Source organism: Limanda limanda, chromosome 7 (genome assembly GCF_963576545.1).
Source record: "Limanda limanda chromosome 7, fLimLim1.1, whole genome shotgun sequence".
In the NCBI taxonomy this organism is placed as follows: Eukaryota; Metazoa; Chordata; class Actinopteri; order Pleuronectiformes; family Pleuronectidae; genus Limanda; species Limanda limanda.
Window position 1 is genome coordinate 6877232 of NC_083642.1, and position 7804 is coordinate 6885035.

Here is a 7804-nt window from a genome sequence, read left to right on the forward strand (position 1 = left end):
CGTAACTGAGGATTAACAAACATTAATATATATATATATACAATCATAATATACAGCACTGGTTTTGTGTATAGACCGCCTAACACATTGTGTAATTAACTAAAGATGTGATTCCTCGTACATGTTAGTTTGTGTTTTCGTTGGATCACACAAAGCAAATTTACTTATATAGGACATATCCAACAAGTGCTTTGCATAAGACAACATGCTGTAAGAAATAGATGTGAAAGATGCCAGAGAATAGTTAAAAAGACCAGTGGTGAAGTGAAAATTTGCTTGAGTCACAAAGATCTATGGATACAGATTAACTTGTCATGGTGTCAAGCCTCCTGGCACCAACCTGTCTCTGAAATTCTATGTATCCGGCCATGTTCAATTCAATTCAAATCAACCTTTTGTCCCCGAAGGACAATTCTAAGACAAATGGAGCATGTCAAGATGAGTAAAAACAAGAAGTAAGAGTAGTGAATATGACTGAAAGGACTGTCAAAAGGATAAACGACTGTAAAAACTATAGGAACGTGGATAAATACTGACTGATTAAAGTAATCGGAGTGCATTGAGGTATTATGTACAGCTGAGGTGAATGAAGAATATATGTGCAGGACCAGGTAGCAGCAGATGAATCAGTGTGATCAGGGGCCAATCGGTTTAAAGTATTAATCTTCAAAATATGCTACATATGAAATGTGGAACCTTTGTTCAACGAGACGCGAGACTGAGGTGTGGTAAGATTGTATCCATATATTATATTCAATATATAGTTAATTTGCAACAGTAAAAACACCAGGGACAAAACATGTCACTTTTGGTACACTGAATTTGATTGGAAATTAAATATGTTCTCTATAAATGGAATGAATATGTGTTGTTCATTGAAATGTACAAAAACTGAATGCTGAAAACAATTGGAAGCAGTATTTTGTAGTTGTCGTGTTGAACAGGGTGTGGTTTCATTTTGTGCATATTTTTAACAAAGACGCCTGTTACACTTATTTCTCGTACTCGACCAGGTAATATCCTAGTTTACAAACATAATCCCTGTAGCAAGGCGTCAGATCTCACCCACCACATCCCAGGATCTTGAGTTTCAGACAGTATGCGCTGCTACCTCTAACCGACTTACGCCGGGTTCACACTGGAAGCGCCGCCCAGCGCCAAGAAAAGCTGTGCTCCTCCTTTCCGCCCCCATGTTCCTCAATTGTGCTGTTCACGTCAGCTGCGATCCACTCATGGCATAGTCTTGCGCCATAAAACACACTGTAAATTGAATTTAAATATTATAAATGACATTATATATTATACAAATTATTAAATATGCATCTCATACTTTGGATTTCACTGCTGTTCCCCTGGAGTTTCACTTTCCCAATTTTTTTCCCCCTACATAAAGACATTTCCCCATCTGCCCATCCACTACAAGCAAACAGACAGAGAGGGAAAGTTGGAGGGAGAGGGATGGGGGGGGGGGAGTATGAAGACCATCATCATTTACCCCTGAACCCCTTTATTGAACGGAGCATACAACAACCAGCAGAATAAGCAGCATAAGCTGGTCCAACTCATAACCGCGGCCATACATTAGATCTAGTCTTTACCCTCAGTCTGAGCATCACATCCTTGATCTTAGAGGACGTATTTGTCTCTGAATATTTCTGTGATCAGTTTGACTCCCTGTTGGTCCCGTCCTATTTTCGCTCTACATGCTAATGGGAAAAGGAAACGTCATCAGCTGTTTAAATATGACATCATATCAGTCCTATGTCGATGACACCCAAATATTCTTGGCCTTCAAGTGAGAGAACGTCAGCTGTGTGAGTTTCCTAACAGAGTGCCTATTCGCCATTAAAAAATGGATGTCACATAACTCCCTTCAGTTAAATTAAAAACAAAACATAAATTATAATCTTTGTTACCAACCAGCTAGCAGGCAGACTCATATCCGTTCTTGGTCCCATGGCAGCTAATATTACTTTCATTTACATTCAACTGAACTTCAAAACACATGTTAATCAAATCATTAAATTCTGCTACTTCTAAATCTTCAAATTGGTTCTATCTCTCCCTGACTGAGAATAGCTAATACATGCCTTTGTTTTTTTCCTGTCTGGAATAATATGCAAAGCCCTGTATGCATGCCTTAGCCCCCTCATTCCCAAAGTGTGGGCCGCATCCCCCTGGTGGGCCGCGAAGCCACTGCAGGTGGGCCATGAGAGGTCATCAGAAAATAAATAGATTAGTTTCAGATTTGTAAGTCAGCGTTGTATACCACCAAACATTTATGATTGATTAAAAAAAAGTTATCATCACAGAAAATTAAACAAAGACATGAGATTTAAAGGGGACATATTATGAAAATTCCACTTTTGTAGTGCTTCTACACATTGTATCTGTCATGTCTACCGTCCCAAAAACTCTATGTCAGAAACGATACGCTAGAGTGCGTCCAATGGGATTACGACCAGAATACACGTCATAGTCACACCCAGAGCTGGATTAACGCAAAGGCAAACTAGGCACGTGCCTAGGGCCTGATTGGCAGGGAGGGGCCCAGACAGAGGGACCAAAAAATAAAAAATAAAATAAAATAAAAATATACAAATATCCTATCTACAATTTATGTCAGTTTTAATATATCAATATTTATTAATTAACTAAAAATAGTGACGTTGTTTATCTCTTAACGTTACGTTACGTGACGTCACATTAACGCCAGTCAGTTAAGTCCAGTGCGGTGGTCAGCCAGTCAGGACTAGCAGCCAGGTCGTTTTTTGAGTAGGCTAACATTCAAGATGCTTTCAGGTGCAGCAAAACGTAAAAAGAAGAAAAATGAAGAGGAACAAAAGAAGAGACAGCGGGGGGCTATACAGAAGTTTCTGTCGGGCAGCCGCCCGACAGCTGTAAACCTGCTAGTGTTAGCAGAGCCAGAGGCCGAGCCAGGCCCGGAGACGCGGCCCGAAGACGCAGCGGAAGACGCTTCGGCGCCTTCAACATCAGCGCCATCACAGGAGAATGACAAAATGATGGAAGAACAGCAGCCGGCCAGAAAAAGTGAGCCCAATATAGTTTTGACGGAGCTTCTAGACCCGGAAAGGGTATTGACAAGCTATCCATCTGATCCTGCAAAGTGGGACCAAATTGACGACAGGATGCGTGAGTACTTTGCACTAAACCATCCCTGTCAAAATATTGGAGATTTCTCTGCATCACAGAGAAAATATGGAGACATTAACCGAAGCTTAACTAAGGAACATTACCGATTGCAAACTGTTCAGGAGAAAGATCATTTTCTTTGTTGAAACGAGTGAAAACATACCGGAGAGCAACAGTAACAGAAAAAAAACTGAATGCCTTTGCCCTGTTGGCAATTGAGAATGGATTTACAACCTCCCTGGATTTTGAAGACATTATGGAGGACTTCGCCTCATCAAAATTTAGGAGAAAGCATCTGTAAAGGTAAGTTTCCCATTTTAAAATCAAATGTAAAATGCATATAAATTAAATGTATAATATAGGGCTATACTTTCTACTATAATGAAATGAAATATGAGGAACAAACCAAGTATATTCAAATCTCAAACAGCTGTCTTTCATCTTATGTATACATTTTATTATTTCTCCACAAGATCGTGATGATGCTGTCAAGACGTGTTTCTGCTGCGATGGAGGCCTGCGATGCTGGAAGGCTGAAGATTATCCCTGAGTGGAGCATGCTAAATGGTTTCCTCAGTAAGTGCTGCTGGTTTTATTTATTATTATTTATTGTTGGACAGTTTCTAAATGGTCTTGATAAATGTGAAGCGTTCATGTTTGTCTTCTTGTTCCTGTACTTAATCACAGGTGTGAATATGGGCTCCAGGAGAAGGGACAAGAATTTTTGTTCACCCAATTCAGGCTCGTTTTCCTTGGCTGTCTGAGCAGGTTAGTAAAGAAAAAATATACAAAAAAATATAAACATAAGGTATGGATCAAGTTATTTAATGATTGCTTATTTTTCTACGATGTTTCTGTGATTAAATCTGCTTTTAGAGTGCAGTCTAGTAAAGCACACCGTCCAGAGAAACATCCAGACCAGTGGAGAGAACTGCTGAACAGTCCAGACCAGGAGCTGAGCTGCTGAGTGTTGAATACCAGAAAATGGAAGAGAGGTGATGGTTGTCCATGAAAATAAACATCTTTCTCACTACAGCACACTTTCTCTTACTGCAAATTTTATTGGTCTTTGTATATTTGACTACTTATTTAACTATTCAATTTAATCAACACATTTAATTAAGATTTTCTGCAAAATGCAATAGCTTACAACATTTATCTGATTTGCTCTGTTTACATAGCAATGCTGACACCTATTGGTGATTTACTGGTACTACTGCCTTAACAATGACACTCGCAATGGATAGGACAAGGATAATTTAATAGCATTTAATAGAGCCATGTAATAACGTATAAATCATAAAAATCAAAAAATAGTCTGTTTAATGTACGACACATCCAAAGACTACGCTATGTAAAATGTGAATTAACTTCTTATTAGTAACTTGGGTAAGTTTCAGATTTCAATTCACAAATAACATCAATGGAGGGGGGCCCAAAAAATACAGTCTGCCTAGTGTAGTCCATTTATTTAATCCGGCTCTGGTCACACCATACCCATGTAGGGAGTCTCGCTACATGGCCTTGGACCACCATCGCCATCATCACCACCGGAAGGCTCCGGGGAGAAACGCGCTCCACCGTGCAGAGAGTCACCGCGGTCTCCGCCTCGACGATCGGCATGTTTATCGGCCCCTCAGATGTCTGACGGGTCGCGAGCTAGCGTTAGCTCGTGAGCTAACTGCGCCAGCTCCAGCTCCCACTGCGGGGCTGCGCTGGGGCTCTCGCGGCCGGCCTGGTTAGCTCGACGGCCCGGCGGTTAGCTCGCGAGCTAACGCGCACCACCCTCTCCCCGACGGCGCTCCGCGGGGAGAGACTTCCTCTCCCCGGGCCGGTGGAGCCGTCCCCGAGCTACCCGTCAGACATCTAAGTGGCCACATAAACATGCCGATCATCGAGGCGGAGATCCCCGGGACACCTCTAAACGTTGACTCAACAGTGTGGAAGGATACAGAGGTAATGGATAGCTAAAAATCTGGGCGCTTGTATCTCGGTAAGGAGGGAGGGGGGGCACTCAAAACAGGTCGATCTGAGGAGGGCTGTTTTAGACAGGGTAAGAAGGGTGCTGTTTTAAATTATCCTTGTGGTATTTTGACCAAAATATGTTAGACATTTCATTAAGACCCCAAGGAACCATATCAACTGTGGTAAAATGGGCACAATATGTCCCCTTTAAATTCCACATTGTTCTTATTTTATTTGATCTACATAGCAGGTGTCGTTGTATTTACACTTGAATGCATCCTTAGCGGGGGAATCATAGGCGAGAGGGAACTTTGTTGTGTGCTGGGTCGAGCAAGATGGAGCAGAGGAAAGCTGCTAATGACGCAGGGGAATCAGAAAGTCCAACTGAATCATACACAACTAAAAAGAGGAGTCGCAGAAAGGACTCAAGTGAGGACCAGTCGCTGGCCCAGAGGACAACCCCCAAGCCTGTGTGTGTTCTGTGCGCTGAGATGCAAGCTTACAAGACCCTGCGACCATGTAAAGTGCGCCACGGCCATTTAGAAACTAAATATGGACAATATTTATCCAAGCCTCGACCATCTTTTAAAAATACACTGAGAGAGCATCGGAGACAGCCACGCGGCAACATCAGCCCTCTCATCGGGGGAGTTACAGGTGACACAATGTCACTTCACGCGATGTGTGATTCAATATCAAGTATATCGAGATAAACTGCTTGAATTGTCAGACACAAGGAATTCCAGTGTTATTGTCAGTTCAGGGGCATTTTTTTGGCTGAAATGCATTCTGTATATTTGGATATGCCTCAAATGTTTTTGTCTTCTCCCGGATATCCTTGTCGTGCTCTGTTATACAAACAGTAAGAATATATTTTTAACAATACCCTATTTGCACTTTTTTTACATTGGTTGCTTTGCAAATCGTTAGGCTTAAATGTGGATGTTATTGGATTTGCACTGTATATGCCTGCGTTCATATACAATTATTTGGGCCGCGGGCTTCTTTAGTTTGGGAATGGCTGCCTTAGGCAAAACTTAGTTACTTGTTTGGAGCATGTTCAAAATGCTGCTGCCTGTATTTTGACAAAAACAAACCTTAAGTTCCCTATCAAGTAAATCCTTGTGTCCCTTCACTGGTTACCAGTTAAATTCAGGATTGATTTTAAGATTCTTTTCATAACTTTTAAAGCTCAACATGGGCTGGCCCCCACATACATTTCGCAGCTATTGACTCCCCACAATTTGCCAACCTGTCCCTGTTGGCTGTCCCTTGGTTGAAGCCCGCTACTCAAGGGAGTTCTCCGACAGGGCTCCCAGGCTCTGGAACTTCCCATCTGATGAGATTAGGCAGGGATAATTTCTGACTTTCATCAGTTTTGCTTAACATGAAAGCTGAGTGTTCAGTATCTCAGAATACAATGAAGAATTAAGGTTTCTTTAATATATCCGCCACAAAACAAGACTTTACTTGAATAAATAAAAGGATACACTTTACATTTTGATTTTTCACGTCAGTGACACATTCATTATGTGATATATCTGTGATAAGACAAGCAAAAGAAGAGATTAGAGAGAGAAAGATTGTGTTATGGGGATCGTTTAATGGAATTGAGTGAAGGTTTTTTTTTCTCACGGCCCCTTTTATCTCATGAGCATCTGACAGACAAATAACAACCAACCAATAACAAACTTCAAACAACACTGAGCAAAATGTTACAAATTGTCATTTGTTCCTCATGATTTAATTCTTTATTTAGTAATATTGACTCAAGTTAAGCTCACAATATATAATTATTTTATACACCATTGTGTCACCATATAAGACAAATCTGGTCGGTTGAGGGCTAAATAAAGACCAACAAGAACATATCCATGCAAAAGGGTAAGCTACACCTACACATAATACAGTGTGTATGCATCAACCATATAATGAAGCAAATTAAGTAAGATAAATGATAAAGGAAAGGAGACTTAAAACACACATACCGTTGTTTGTATAACATGTAAATAATTAAAAATAAATAATGCATATTAAACATACATGGATCAGAGGACATTTGATTGGTGAGGGGGGGATTATGGAAATAAATCTGTAAATGTTTGTACTTGCATCTATAATGTTAATGATATGTTAATGAAGTATAAATTATGTTTTCAAATTATGTGGAGCTTAGTGAGGCTGAAAACAAACAACTGAATGAGCTCCCCTGAATGATCATAAGAAATTGTACTCATATAACCTGCGCGTAGTCACATCTGTTGAGGTCTTGCCTGAAGACCAATCCACCTGGACAGTGTTGGAGGTGCGCTCCATCATGGCCACAGTTGTAATAAAGAGTTGGGTCTGAGGGATGGGGATAATGCCCTGATGTCGCTCCATTACAGGCACCATTACCTATATTTATATCAGTAGGAGTAGTGGGAGTTGGAGCTGTGGTAGTTGGAGTAGCTGTGGTGGTAGTGGGAGTTGTGGTTGTAGTAGTTGGGGTTGTGGTTGTGTGAGTTGTGGTGGCGGGAGCTGTGGTTGTCGTAGCTTGAGAAGTTGTTGGAGTTGTGGTCATGGTAGATGGAGTAGTTGTGGTGGTAGTAGTTGTTGGAGTTGTGGTTGTAGTAGTTGGAGTAGATGTGGTGGTAGTGGTTGTGGGAGTTGTGGTAGTAGGAGTTGTTGTCGTGGTAGTGGGAGT

The 7804-nt window shown here is 41.1% G+C and overlaps 1 long non-coding RNA gene across 2 annotated transcripts; it reads left to right on the forward strand.

Moving 5' to 3' along the window:
- Positions 1-3434: 3434 nt before the first annotated feature.
- LOC133005206 (uncharacterized) lies at positions 3435-4193 on the forward strand. Of its 2 annotated transcripts, XR_009678361.1 has the most exons (4): positions 3435-3456; positions 3627-3729; positions 3841-3921; positions 4030-4193. It is a non-coding gene; the product is annotated as an uncharacterized LOC133005206 (long non-coding RNA). The 2 variants fall into 2 exon arrangements; XR_009678360.1 differs by lacking the exon at positions 3435-3456 and having other exon boundaries at positions 3553-3729.
- Positions 4194-7804: the final 3611 nt, after the last annotated feature.